This window comes from Pseudochaenichthys georgianus, chromosome 7, assembly GCF_902827115.2.
Source record: "Pseudochaenichthys georgianus chromosome 7, fPseGeo1.2, whole genome shotgun sequence".
In the NCBI taxonomy this organism is placed as follows: Eukaryota; Metazoa; Chordata; class Actinopteri; order Perciformes; family Channichthyidae; genus Pseudochaenichthys; species Pseudochaenichthys georgianus.
Window position 1 is genome coordinate 10,804,902 of NC_047509.1, and position 15,224 is coordinate 10,820,125.

General features: G+C 44.4%; 2 long non-coding RNA genes across 3 annotated transcripts; one reads left to right on the forward strand and one right to left on the reverse strand.

Annotated features, from left to right (window-relative positions):
- Window positions 1-1,830: 1,830 nt before the first annotated feature.
- Window positions 1,831-3,145, reverse strand: LOC139434089 (uncharacterized). Its single transcript, XR_011643512.1, has 3 exons — window positions 3,000-3,145; window positions 2,393-2,453; window positions 1,831-2,311 (listed from the first exon to the last, which is right to left on the reverse strand). It is a non-coding gene; the product is annotated as an uncharacterized lncRNA (long non-coding RNA).
- Window positions 3,146-3,208: 63 nt separating this feature from the next.
- Window positions 3,209-5,502, forward strand: LOC139434088 (uncharacterized). Of its 2 annotated transcripts, none has more exons than XR_011643511.1 (6): window positions 3,209-3,407; window positions 3,684-3,871; window positions 4,222-4,317; window positions 4,645-4,853; window positions 4,968-5,094; window positions 5,177-5,502. It is a non-coding gene; the product is annotated as an uncharacterized lncRNA (long non-coding RNA). The 2 variants fall into 2 exon arrangements; XR_011643510.1 differs by having other exon boundaries at window positions 3,210-3,407; window positions 4,218-4,317.
- Window positions 5,503-15,224: the final 9,722 nt, after the last annotated feature.

Sequence of the window (15,224 nt, forward strand, 5' to 3'; positions counted from 1 at the left end):
GTGTCATGCTGGAGTGAATCAGGTGTTGGGAATTGCTCCAGGATGACTTCCCAGGCATCATACTATGGCACTGCCTTAATCACAAACTGGAGCTTGCTGTTGACCAGGCACTGGATGTGACAGGGGGAACAAAGGACTTCCAGGCATTCATGGACAGCCTATATTCATTATATAGCCAGTTTGTGTTCAGGGATTCATGAAGCTGGGGGCGGGAGGAGAACAATATGAACCAATGAAGGTCGGGGTAGCATTATAGTACCTGCAAGAAATTCAAACCACTTTCACCCCTGGGTGTCCTTCTATCACCCTGTAGTGAGATGAGTCTTGCATCAGGGAGATATTTCGTTTTATTCTTATCTAAACACAGGGCTGATAGCTCATATATGGGATTTCAAAGGTCTTTTATTTTGAAACTCCACATCAGAATGTCCTAATTTTTTCTGGGTGAGTAGATGGGCTGTCCTTCTATCACCCTGCAGTGAGATGAGTCTTGCATCAGGGAGAGATTTCGTTTTATTCTTATCCAAACACAGGGCTGATAGCTCATATATGGGATTTCAAAGGTCTTTTATTTTGAAACTCCACATCAGAACGTCCTGATTTTTTCTGGGTGAGTAGATGGGGTGTCCTTCTATCACCCTGTAGTGAGATGAGTCTTGCATCAGGGAGAGATTTCGTTTTATTCTTATCTAAACACAGGGCTGATAGCTCATATATGGGATTTCAAAGGTCTTTTATTTTGAAACTCCACATCAGAATGTCCTGATTTTTTCTGGGTGAGTAGATGGGCTGTCCTTCTATCACCCTGCAGTGAGATGAGTCTTGCATCAGGGAGAAATTTCGTTTTATTCTTATCCAAACACAGGGCTGATAGCTCATATATGGGATTTCAAAGGTCTTTTATTTTGAAACTCCACATCAGAATGTCCTGATTTTTTCTGGGTGAGTAGATGGGGTGTCCTTCTATCACCCTGCAGTGAGATGAGTCTTGGATCTTGGATCAGGGAGAGATTTTGTTTTATTCTTATCTAAACATAGGGCTGATAGCTCATATATGAGATTTCAAAGGACTTTTATTTTGAAACTCCTTACATTTTACATTTACTCGTGGTAGTTATACGTAGTTTGTTTTAAATAATTATTGATCACATTATATAGTACATATTTCTTAATTTAATATGTTTGGTTTGTTTTTATAGGTGCTTTTGTTATTGACCGAGTAAGCGCTGGGATTTTACCGTAATGCTTCTAATATTCGCGCACCCCAATATCACGTGCGGGCTGGCTCTATAGGCCCTGGCTGCGGAACGCGGAATGGGGCGGGGTCGGGTGTGGGCGGGGCTGGACGTCCGATGGGCGGGGTGTATGGATATCCTAATGACACAAATAGCATCATCTGCTGGACAACTACAATAAGTACAGACACAAATCTGCACTGACTAAATATAATTAATCTGCACTCGACTAAATATAATTTAAAAACTAAATATACAAACTTCATACTAATTAAATGCATGAATGTATTTAAATATGTGGTATAAAAAGTCATATATTCTATATTAGTGTATTTAAGTTCATTATTTAATATTTGTTTTAGATGATAGTGTATTTAAGTATATTATTTAATATTTGTTTTAATTGATTATTCATTTAGTCAGTTCTGTGCATACTCATATCTAGTCCATATATTTCAAATGATACATTGCACTGCATTTAATAGAATGATAGAAAAAGCATTTATTATTTACAACATTTATCATATAACAGAACAATCATTAAGATAACAGAACCAAAAAAGCAAATACAGTAAATATAAAAACCAAACCAAGTATACAAACAAAAAATCTATACAACAGTGAAAGGATTTGCTGATGCAAACATTCAACCGCGCTCTTCAAAACAGGCATGAACCTTAAGGTTTTCTTTATCAATGCTCAAAAAACATTAAATAGTCCGACTCAAATTTGAACCTGAACATAAATGCTGTGCTGCCTGGGGATGCTTCAAGCGCTCAGAGAAAGGAGTATGAATGTAAGGTTTCCCCACTGACATAGAGAGGAGGAAAGAATGGCTGGCTCAAGTCAGCAGGAGCAATGTAACTATCACAAAAGACAACAACAGCAACAACATATGTGAGGTAATCATATTTTTCACAAAACGAAGACCACACCATTGGGAAGCTTAACGTCTGTTTAATAAAAATAAGGAACAGGGAGAGGCTTGCAAAGCTCTGGGAGTTGAGACTCAGGTGCGGAGTGAGGGTCTCATTGCAGGTCTTTAGGCTCCATTGAATCCCCCTGGGGTTCTTGTGCTGAAAGAGGGAGACAGGAGAAAGGGTTAGATACATCTAGCAACCAGAGGATGGGAAATTGCCGACCTATTTTAAACGTACCTTGTGTTTTCACTCTCACTTAAGTCTCTCTCCCTTTGCCATCAATCCAACATCAGCTGAGCTGCAACATTATACAGACAGGTAATAATCAACAGAATCACAAAGACATAATATGACTCTGCTAAAAACACTCACCCATAAATTACGTTTTTGTTTACTGTTTGGAAGTCTCAAATATCCACTCTAAATCCATATCGATAGCGATGTATCACAAAAATAGCTCTCTTCCTTATTATTGTGTAACGTTAACTATATTATACTAGCTTGAACTCCAAAATGGATATCCTCATTTCACCACCTCCACCCACTACAATCACACGCCCCAACTCCCTCCACCCGGATAAAAGCACGTTAAGAAGCCCCTTTTCTCTAATTCCACAACGTTGGAGGAAATAACATTAGGAGAACGGATTAATAGGCTGTTCGTGGTTAACGTGTGTTGCTAACGTTATCCTGCATTCTAGCCTAATCTAATCTGTTATCTGTAAACGTCAAATATACTGATTGAAGGGATAATCCACTAACATCCTTTAATACACATGTGTAGTTAATTTGATTCAGATGTTCTGATAATATCCGCAATATAAATCTTTAAACGTCTTCTTACCTTTAAAAGTCCATCACGAACGGTCGGGTCTATTATGCTGCAACCATAGCCGCTTTCACACCGCAGGATTTGCGGTACTTTAGTGCCCCGGCACTAAATCCGCCAGGGGGCTAGTGCCAATCGCATTCACACCGCAGTACTTTCCCTGAGGCACGATTACGCTGACGTCACTTCGTCTTCTTCTTCTCTGGGTTTACTGGCAGGCCGCAAAACCATAGACATATAAAGAGTAGACGCCGCATTGGCTGCTGGGGCGCAAGAAATACGGCCGCCATCTTGGACCGGTCATCCTACAGACATTCTACCCAGAGACAGCAGAGGTTTCAAGATGCCAGAGCACTGTGCAGCATATTGCTGTGCAAATCGGCGGACGATTGCGAACAGGGGTCGGGGGATTACTTTTCACAAGTAAGATTCAACATTATAATTGGTTGTATTTTGTAAATAGAATATTATTGTACTGTATTGATGTCCGCCAGCGAAATCGTAGCCAGCAAACATTATGTTCATGGCCAACTGAGACTTTATAAATCGCTGCTGTAACAAGTGAATTTCCCCGTTGTGGGATGAATAAAGTAAAATCTAATCTAATCTATCTAGGAAGAAGAAGGAAGAAAATAAGCTTGACCTCCTTCTTAAAATGTTTTTGTGTTGACTCTCAAATCTCCCGTTTTTATTTTGAAGGTTTCCCAAAGACAAAGATATGAGAAAGAAGTGGGAAGTTGCTTTGAGGAGGGAAGGGTTCACTGCAAGCGAGTCATCCGTGATTTGCAGTGAGCATTTTAAGCAGGACGAGTTTGACAGGACAGATTGTCCGACTCAGAGATGGTGTTATTCCCTCCATCTTCAGCTTCCCGGTTCACCTCCAAAGAGTAGGTGTATCATCATAAGGCTATTAGCATTCATAAATGTAAATATTCTATTATCAATTGTGTGTGTGTGTGTGTGTGTGTGTGTGTGTGTGTGTGTGTGTGTGTGTGTGTGTGTGTGTGTGTGTGTGTGTGTGTGTGTGTGTGTGTGTGTGTGTGTGTGTGTGTGTGTGTGTGTGTGTGTGTGTGTGTGTGTGTGTGTGTGTGTGTGTGTGTGTGTGTGTGTGTGTGTGTGTGTGTGTGTGTGTGTGTGTGTGTGTGTGTGTGTGTGTGTGTGTGTGTGTGTGTGTGTGTGTGTGTGTGTGTGTGTGTGTGTGTGTGTGTGTGGTATTATGCTTTTTCATTTTAGCCAGAAAAGGGCAGGACTACGTCTCCTTCCAGAAAAGCTGAAGAGAGCCTGTCTGTGGCCCCTCAGGACGACCCAGAAGCTTCAACCTCAGCCTAATGATGTGAGTATTTCTATTTTCAACATCATTCATAATGGTCCTAGACAAAGTAAAATCTATCTTGTTTGCTGCCACTCATATTAAACACACTCACAAATAAACACATACACACACAATTGAAGACATGTTGAACATGCATTCCTGGCACACACACACACACACACACACACACACACACACACACACACACACACACACACACACACACACACACACGCATGATGCTGGCAGTGGTTTTGACAGGTGATGACTATAAGAAATAATGTGGGCCATACTCTAGTTGTGTGTGAAGTGAAACATCACTCAAACCATGTTCATCCCTCTTTCTAGGATCATAGCGATGTCTCGCCTACTTCTCCTACTGCTCTTAAGGCCAGACTCAATGAAGCTTTAGCAAGAGTGGAGAGTCTCGAGCGAGAGAGGAAGAATGCCATGGCTAGAGAAAAGAGGGCAGAGACCACAGTGAGGACTCTTTTGGGGGATTTGAGGGAAAAGAACCTCATTAATGAAGAACTCAAAGAGGCTTAATTTCTACTCAGGTAAAATTAAATTAGCACTTTGAAATTCATGTACATCTTACTCTTACACTCTTTATTAAACTCCTTTGTTATTATATGAAGGGGACTTATTAATTTGTTCTCATACAATTTCAGATCTTCAAATAGACTTGAAGGCAAAGCAGGGCCATGAGTACTCCAAGGACCACAGAGAGCTTGCCCTCACACTCCATCTACATGGCCCAAAGGCATACAAATACCTCAGAGAGACTACAACAAAAAGGTAGTCTTAATGTTGTTCAATTTCATTTTTGGAAATTACGGTTGCAAGTACGTTAAATAGCTACTTCTCAATTTTTTTACAGGTGGCTGTGTTCGGTGGATGGAAAGCCTGGCCTGAACAAGATGATGCTGGATATGCTGGAGAGAAGATGCCAGGACGACCAGGCTAAATATGGATGTGTTTCACTCATGTTGGATGACATGGCCATCAGAAAACATGTGCAATATAATCTACATAACCAGTCAATGTCTGCTTTTGTAGACATGGGTGATGGAAACAATGAGACCGATGCTGCTACTGAGGCTCTTGTGTTCATGGTGGTTGGCCTACACGGACATTGGAAGGCTCCCATTGCATATTACCTGACGAAGTCTTTGTCACCTGAAACACAAAGGGTCCTAATCTAAATCTAAAATATAATCTAATCTATCTAGGAAGAAGAAGGAAGAAAATAAGCTTGACCTCCTTCTTAAAATGTTTTTGTGTTGACTCTCAAATCTCCCGTTTTTATTTTGATGGTTTCCCAAAGACAAAGATATGAGAAAGAGGTTCTCAGTCATGCTTTGGAGGAGCCGCATGCACGGGGCATTCGGGTGTCATGAGCAACTTTGTGTAAATATAGTTTGGGCGGGGTGGTGTCATGTTCTTGTGTTTAACTTGAACATTTACATTTTTTATATAGATGTAGAAGTACATTTTCATTTTTTATGACATAGATATTCATTTTTACTGATGTATAACTTCTGTCTATGTATAATGTATTATTGTTTCTTCATTTTTCAACTTATTAAAATAGCTGAGTATAGGCCTACACAATATGCTTCTCTATCATATATAGACCATTAGTGTTTTTTATGTGTGTGTGTGTGTGTGTGTGTATATATTATATATCGTGTGTCTTTTGCAAAATACCTATCATACATAACATAGTCTATCAAATACCAGAATATTCTATTGCTGTTAAGCCTACTATGAATATTAAAATACGCCGAATCATGTGTCCGGTATCATGCCTACATATATGACGTTTGCAGAAAACCCCCCCCCGTGAAAATCAGTTTTGTATTCAGCGAGTTATGATTGATAAAATGCGCTGACACTTCATTGCGCCTGCCAGACAGATTACACTGAGTGGAGCGGGTGACCGGTCCAAGATGGCGGCCCCACGGCTCGTCAGCGCCAATAGGCAGCAGCGGTCGATGCGGCGTCTACTCTTTATATGTCTATGCGCAAAACCACTTCACGGCGAGTACAACAAAAAAACGAGAGAAGAAGAACTACACGGGGGAGGGGGTATGAAGCCCATCCGCTGTATGAGGCGTTTGTTTACTTTCCGACCTCAGACATGATGGAGTTCATAAGGGTAATTTACAAATAAAATACCCCATTATAACAATGGACTTTATCTTTATGTATTTATTATATATTACCCCCTCAGGCTGATTTTGGAAAAGGACATCAACCCTTGTTTGGTGTTTTTCCCTTATTTATCTAAAACAAATGACATGATAAATTACTTGTGTTTATGTGTGTAAGACTTGTGTTTCTAATAAATTCAACCACCGACACCTGTCTGCTCTCACATTCTTCTATTCTGCAAATTTGGGGTGGGACACAATAAATAAAGCTTCGCCAGTTTGTTTGTTTTATTGCACAGTCAAGACATAACAATAACGGCATCATGCTGTTCCAGGTGTGTCGTATGCATGTAAATTGAAGTTAAATAACAGTGTGAAATGTAAAATAAAGTGTAAGTAGTTTCAAAACAATGTAACAGTGGCAATATATATAGCAGCAGACACGCCTTAGTGCAAGTTAGGTGTCAGTATTAAAAACAGTGGCAATATATATATATATATAATAACAATAGAAAATCGTTACCACTCTTATTATTGTGGTCTTTAATTTTTTTATAGTCCTGCCTGAGTTTCTTTATTTTTACCCGGCATCCGTGTGCACTGTGCACGATTCCCAGCTCATGGGCGAACATCGCTCAAAACATTTGGAGTTGGGAACTGCTTTCTGTAGAAGCTGCTGCATCCCGTCCTTGGAGTAAATTGCCAGAAGCGCCGACACTTCCTCATCATTCCACCGCTCCGGTGTTGTAATACGTGTGGTCATAACTGCTTTAAAGTACAAAAAAATGACTCGCTCAGGTGTGGATGTGGTTTTGTAGCGAGGAAAAAAATGGCTGCCTAACAAAACAAATTCAGAGTCTAACGGGGCGTGGTTTGCAATTCACCCAGCCAATAGAAATAGAATAGAAATTGGCACTCTTTTGTCACCAGGTTCGTACCACCTCTCTAGCAGGGACTAAAAAGTACCAAAAGAGTTCCAAAAGAGTTCCCGGCACTGAGTAGTCCCGGCGGTGTGAACGCGACATTATTGGTACTAACGGAACTAAAGAACCAGGGAAAGTCCTGCGGTGTGAACGCGGCTATAGACTGCTAGCCGCAGATCCTCTCAATAGTTTCCCGGAAGTGCTCCGCGATCCGTCATTGCTGTAAAAAACTGGTCCATTGGAGTGAACGGAGATGTCGGAACTCTTCTCTGGGCGGGGTCGGACATCCAACCCCGCCTTTTATCCGACCCCGCCCCATTCCGCGTTCCGCAGCGAGGACCTTCTCGGCTGGCTTGACTGTGTTTTCCCAAGTGGAGGCTGGCTGGACCGCAGTCAGGACGGTCCTGTACACAATGCCAAATGGCTATATACAGGACCGTGCTGGACACAGCTCTCTGAAATGGCTATATACAGGACGGTCCTGTGGATAAGATATCTGAAATGGCTATATACAGGACCGTCCTGCAGCTAACGTCAAATGACTATATACAGACCGGGCTATTATAGCATGCTTAAGCAAGTTTCGCGGGTGGTAATGTAGGGATAGGATTCACAGATAAATATTCTCACGACAACATTTTCAATGAGTTTCACCTCAATATAAAATTGTGGCAATTAAATCTCTTTCCATGCCAATTGCTTAGCTTTTTATGCTGATTTCAGTCTTTTTTTTGGCTTATCTTTTTATGTTGTTTCAATCATTTTCTACTTTATATTTTCCAATGCACAATGTTTTACTTGTAAAGGATATCACTGCATACTTTAAAGACTACTCGGTTTTATTAAAACTGAAGGTTTTTTTTTTAAAGAATACGCCGACATTTCGTTGACGTGTAGTGATTTTGCATTGAAAGCAACACAAATCATTTATCGGCTACGCCGGCATTTTTATTTTAGAAATCGGAGAAACCGTCTTTTGAATTGTATGTAGTATGCTGTACATTTTTGTAATGTATCCTGCTGTAAACGTTAATTGTACACCAATTATATCCATATTTCTGTAGACATAAAAAGCCATTTCAGGGCTTCTGTGCAGGACCGTCCTGTATATAGCCATTTCAGATATCTTATCCACAGGACCGTCCTGTCTATAGCCATTTCAGAGACCTTATAGGACCGTCCTGTATATAGCCATTTCAGATATCTTATCCACAGGACCGTCCTGTATATAGCCATTTCAGAGAGCTGTGTACAGGACGGTCCTATAGCCATTTCAATCAGGAGAGACATGATGTATGGAATACATATTTATTATCGGTCACATTATATCCATGAAACATAATGATGACAGTTCATCACAAATGAATGAATGTTGTTTTGGCGATTAGGCCCATGTTTTAGTAGGATATCAATCGGGAAGGGAAGAACCGTTTCCGATGAACCCCCCTGGGTCTAGACACTGGTGGTGGTGATAAGTGGTTAGGTCCGGTTGGAAGGGAGGAGGATAAACTTGGCCCTGAGTTGAAAGCAGGAGGCGAAGGGGTGGAGGAGGGTTGCGCGTTGACACCTGGAAGACAGCTGATAGGAAAGGGGAGAGCATATATAGAGGGATTAACAGGTGCGATGATTAGGCTTGTAAATGGAGGGGCGTGATAGGTTTAGCTGAGGAGAGGCGCTCCCTGTCATTTAGATGCAGGGAGCAAGTATTGCCATGACGAGCAATACGGAGTGTTAGGTCTTCCTGTCTGAACCTGCGCTAAGCTTCATTTCAATCAGGAGAGACATGATGTATGGATTACATATTTATTATCGGTCACATTATATCCATGAAACATAATGATGACAGTTCATCACAAATGAATGAATGTTGTTTTGGCGATTAGGCCCAGGTTTTAGTAGGATATCAATCGGGAAGGGAAGAACCGTTTCCGATGAACCCCCAAAAGAATGAAGTATGAAGTACTGAATGTGAATAATCTTACCTTGTGGGATGCAGCGGAAATCTATGGATGGAAAGGAGAGGTTAATACATGTGAGGATTTAAGCGACTGATGCCTCCCGGGCATCCTTCCTGGACGTACAGGGCTCCCCGGCTGTACGGGGCAACCCGGACGTACGGGGCATCCCGGATGGGGCTTCCTGGACGTACAGGGCGTCCCGGACGTACGGGGCATCCCGGAGGGGGCATCCTGGCCGTACAGGGCGTCCCGGACGTACGGGGCATCCCGGGTGAGCGGGGACTACCCGGACGCACCGAGCGACCCGACCAGTGCCCCGGGTGCCCGGAACGTGCGAGGCTTCCCGAATGTGCGGGGTAACCTGACTTTAGCAGGGAAACATTATACGGACCGGAGGTTTCACGACCCGGACATACGGGGCTTCCCGGACGTACGGGGCATCCTGGACGTACGGGGCAACCCGGACATACGGGGCATCCTGGCCGTACAGGGCATCCTGGACATACAGGGCATCCATACAGGGCGTCCCGGACGTACAGGGCGTCCCGGACGTACGGGGCATCCCGGGTGAGCGGGGACTACCCGGACGCACCGAGCGACCCGACCAGTGCCCCGGGTGCCCGGAACGTACGAGGCTTCCCGAACATTTTCTTTTGCGGGGCAACCTGCTTTAGCAGGGACACGTTATACAGACCCGAAGGTTTTACAGCCTGGACATACAGGTTTAAATATGCAGAAATAAACATGAGCCGCGGGGCGACATACGTGCTGACATGCTAAGAACCACCACGAGTTATATGCATACGTACCAATTTGTTAAGGTTTGGAGAGACCTTTGGATAGCCAGCACGGCATTGAGGTCGGGGCGAATGTAGGATGAGAAAGCGGAGGAGGACCACCGTCCGAGTTGTTGCAGGAATGAGGATGAGACACCTTGATTAGCAGCGGAAGTAGCTGCGCCTATTCTAAAGCAGTGCCCCGTGTATAGAAGGGGTGATAACCCGGATTTAATGAGGACTTGTTTTAAATAGACATTGAACTGTCGTTGCGTTTAAAGGAAAATTCCGTGAGATAAGGAATAATGGTGAGAGAGGATTAGAGGTAGGTCTAAGCCGTAGGAACTTGATCATGGCCTTATAAGGGCAGAACTGGGAGTCGATGCGGGCGGCGATGACGGAGCAGGCGCCGCCGCATTTGGAGTGTTTAAAGATATAAACTAAAGTGGCTAGCGTGAAAGGATATGTCAGAAAGCTGACGTCTCGATTGGAATCGAAAGTAAGGGAAGCTGTGGTAAATTCGCCTGGTCTGAGAAAGGCATAAAAAGCTAGGAGAAATAGAGCATCGAGTAGTGCATCGATATAAGGGGAGAATAACCCACTTCTAAGTTTGGAGAGCATGAGGCGTAAAGTGGAAAGCGTAATAGGGCGTCTCCGGTCTAAGACGGGGGAAAAGTTTTAATGAGACCTTTGAGGATGAGTTTGACTGACTGGTTTGCGAACAGGCTGGGAAAGCCGAGATCGGAACACGAACGTTAAACTGAACTCCTGCTAAGAGGCCCCGGATGTATTGGGGTTTGAGGTGGCGATCAGTGGCGCAGTAGCACATGAAGGCACACACGGTGGAGATGAGAACAGGTTTAAGTGTGATGCCTACGGAAAAGCAAAATGTCGCAAACGTTCTCCAAGTGAATCATATGTTTTGAGGGTGGACGCGCTAAGCCCTTCCTCATAGACCTGCTGATTCGAGGTGCCTTTCTAGGGGGCTTCTATTTAAGAGAGAGAGAGGAGATGCAGGGGAGGAATCCTGACGGGTTGAGTGCTGGCTCCTGGGCAGAGGTTCCGGAACGTCTTGTGGGCTGACTGCGGTAATCTATGGATGAAATGAGAGATTAACATGTGGATTAAACGATCTGCCGGAATCACTGCCGGGCTTACTGTACATCATAAGATGCTGACCCGAAGGTCGACGGCCGGAATCAGCGCCGGACTTACGAGAACGCTACCACTAAACAACGGCCGGAATCGCTGCCGGGCTTACTGTTCTCTGCTGGGCTTACTGTACATCATAAGATGCTTGACCCGAGAGCCACCGGCCGGAATCAGGCCGGGCTTACGTACTACCACTAAACAACGGCCGGAATCACTGCCGGGCTTACTGTACATCATAGGATGCTGACTCGGAAGTCGACGGCCGGAATCAGCGCCGGGCTTACGTGAACACTACCACTAAACCTTGCCGACACGATGGTCGATGACCTGCGATGCAGGGTTAAAATGCACAGATGAACACTACCACTAAATGTATAAATACCAGGAAAGAGAGATCTTGGATGGCCGTCTGGTTGTTGTAGGGATGAGGAATAATTACCTTGATTGCGGCAGGGTTGCTGCACCTATCCTGGACGAAGCCCTGGAATGCTATTAAGACACCACCACCAGTTACATGCATGTTTACCATAGGTAAACAGAGATCTAGGATTGCCGGCACGAGTCGATGTCCGGGGGAAGAGGGAGATGTAGACAATGTAATGCAGCTGTTAGCTTGAGTACAATGAGACATGAATGTTATACCCTGGCTTATCGTAAGCCATGTGAGCATGAACCAATATAAATGAGACAATATGCGCAGCATAAAATGATGTATGCCTAGGTAAATACTGAAACATGACCCATGATATGGGACTAGCTTAATTAGCAGTTTAATTACGCCACGGTGAGACATAGATGCACTTGATTGGGTGATTAGACTGTCTTCTATCATATTACGTGAACTTCTCTTTCTCCCTGAAGAAACTCCCCAAAAACCCCACGGATGGGCAGCATCCGTGAATAAAAACGAAGACTCATTGAGTGTCTGAGTGAGTAGATACGGCCACTGCTAATGTGTGGCGTTAATGCGGGTGGGGGGGGGGGGTTGAAAGATTATTTTCCATGTGGTTCCTGGCCCGAGGTACTGGCAAAGCTGCGGTTGCGCCTGGGGCATACAGACCTTGGATGAGCGTCCTTGCAGGACTGCAGCTGTGGAGGAATGTACGATATGGGTGGTAGCAGACGTTTTCGTTAAAGTTATGATAAATCTCTCGTCTTGCCTATGCTGCACCTGACGGCTTTGACTATTATTCCCGGAAAACAGCCCAACAAAATAAAATACTCAGTTACCTCTAATCATTAACCCATGTTTGTATAATTTAGTGAACTCTGTGTGTTGCTGCTAGCATACATGACACCTAACGTGAAAACGTTACTCGTGGATGGGGCTACAGAGCTGCTAGACAGTCGAAAACGGTGCATTCCTCTGTCTGAATGTGCTGCACTTTTGATAAATATTTAGACAAAAGCTAAACTCTTATTGCACTTTGGCAACGAGCATTCTCCACGTCGAGACGGGTAAAGTTTAACCACACCTCGGAGCGCGTTCTCTCCGCCACCTCCGCAGAGTGCTCCGCTGCATAGCGCAGCTGCGTGTGTGTAAACTGCCCCGCCCCCTCGCACGCAGACCGGGGAGAGAGATCTCGTCTGATCGAAAATACATCATAGACGCATTTGTTTGTCTTTTGCATATTAGAAATGAGTTGGCGCCATTCATTTCAGGTAACGCTGTGTTGAAGCTTGAAACTGCGTTAGTTACTGAGCATTGTAATGGGTAGTAATTACCCGACTGCATTAGTAATGCAAGTAATACGTTACTGAAACTCCATACTGTAACACGTTACACCCAACACTGCCTGGAACTCACCTTACCCTGAACTAAAGGTAGCAATGCATCGTATTGAACTTCCTGTCGGCTCCCAGACCGTAGTCGAGGAAAGGGGGGGGGGGGGGTGACTCTCTGTCGTCTCCCAGGGCAGAAGCAACACGCTTCGGGTTCAATAACCCATTTTATCACAAAGACTGGAGAGAGGCGAGCTCTTCTTGGGAGGTCGTTGCATTTATTTAGCTCTTCTGTTTCGTAAGATCACAGAAATTCCTTTTTCTGCTGCCTTGTTTACTTCTAGAAAACACGAATCCCGCTCGCTCTACCATACCATGCCCAGCACACCTGCACGCGCCACACCCCTCTCTTAAAGGGGTAGTGATCTCGCTCTGCATGCCCCGAATGTCATGACAATATAACGAAACATCTCGTGAATTTGCTGCAACTGCCTCTTGCCAGCGCTACCCTGACGCCTGTTTTAGAGGTGAGGCGCAGGAGGAAGTAGCTCCAATGGGATGTAGCTTGAGCCCTGCCTGCCTGCAGGAGGGGTTGTGGTTGAAGCCAGAATGGGTAAAGCTTCGCATGCGATGAGGACCCGTTCCGCGTGAAGCGCCGCATTTGAGCGGCCATGAAGCCAGTGATACCCTCTTGAGAGACTGAAGGCGTACGTCAATTGTTTGGGTGAAGTAGCCCGTTTCCATTAAGCTGGAGGAACTTCCGTGGAGCCCGATTTCCTTGTCTTTTCCTCCCGCGTCCGGGTTTGCGGGGCGGCCGGCTGGAACCGCTAGCCGACTGGGGAATGCCGCCTGTAGCTTAATCCGCCAGACTGCGGAGCTGATGAATAATGCCTGGAGCTGGGACGAAACCCTGCTGCTGCTTGCGCGTTGACACCTGGAAGACAGCTGATAGGAAAGGGGAGAGCATATATAGAGGGATTAACAGGTGCGATGATTAGGCTTGTAAATGGAGGGGCGTGATAGGTTTAGCTGAGGAGAGGCGCTCCCTGTCATTTAGATGCAGGGAGCAAGTATTGCCATGACGAGCAATACGGAGTGTTAGGTCTTCCTGTCTGAACCTGCGCTAAGCTTCATTTGGCGTTGTGTACAGGACCGTCCTGTATATAGCCTCGGCCTTGTTTGTTTCATTCTAAGCTATCCAGCAAGGTTATTTTCATTTATGTTGTTTTTTTTCTGCACAGTGTAGAGTCTTGTTGTGATGAGAGGGATGGAGGTATTTAATACAAACCTTGCTCGCTGGAGAATAGCTACAGAAGTTCTGTCACAAGTTAATCGAGAGGACACAGCTGGCCACGGATCTCGATGCTACATTCGGGCTGTGAGTAAACAACTTGTGTCTTACTTTTAGGCTGTCTGGAGGTATGGACAGCTATCAAAGCTACTAAACATCACATTAACAACGATGTACAAATGACAGTCGGAGACAAATACATATTTGAAATGATTTATTCACGTTTGCAATGTTTTGAACAGACATCCCCAGTCACCTCATTGTCATTTTGTAGTCCTCGCTGTACGCCTCCGGATATCGGCATCGCAACCACAACCTCACACACTGATACTGAATGTGCATCAAAGTGTTCCTATGGAGCCAAATATACCAAAAGATAAATGTAAACAACAAAAGAAGCGATCGAAATGTGTATTTCCTGGCTATTCGACAATGGCTCCTCAAAGTACACGCCCCATTCCTACCGTTAACGTAACGTAACGACTTCCCCGGTGTAACCAGTTAAACGGTAACACAGTTCAGTTTGCATCTGAAACCATCAGTGGCGAATGGTAATTAGCACAGCCCCACCTAGTGTCAGCAGAAAGTATTAAAATAATGATTACAACAAAATGCAAAAAATAAATTAAAATATATATAAAATATATTTTAAGATCATGTTTAATCATCTGATTCGTGGGACAGAACCCGATCCTGCCCCTCCCTCTGACTGTCTAAGTGAACGGTGACTGTAAAAACTACTCTGCGCATGCTCAGAGTATTTTCCTATTTAATGTGTGTGGCAAAAAATAATGACCATAGAGGCACTGAGCTGCCAACCCCACCATACGTCATATCACATCATTCAGAGCTGATTGGCTGTAAGTACGTGTGCCGCGAAAAGTGTGGTGTGTGAAGAGGAGACGAGGGACCCGTCCTAAAACCCGAAAGTAAGCTGCGCATGGCTTCCC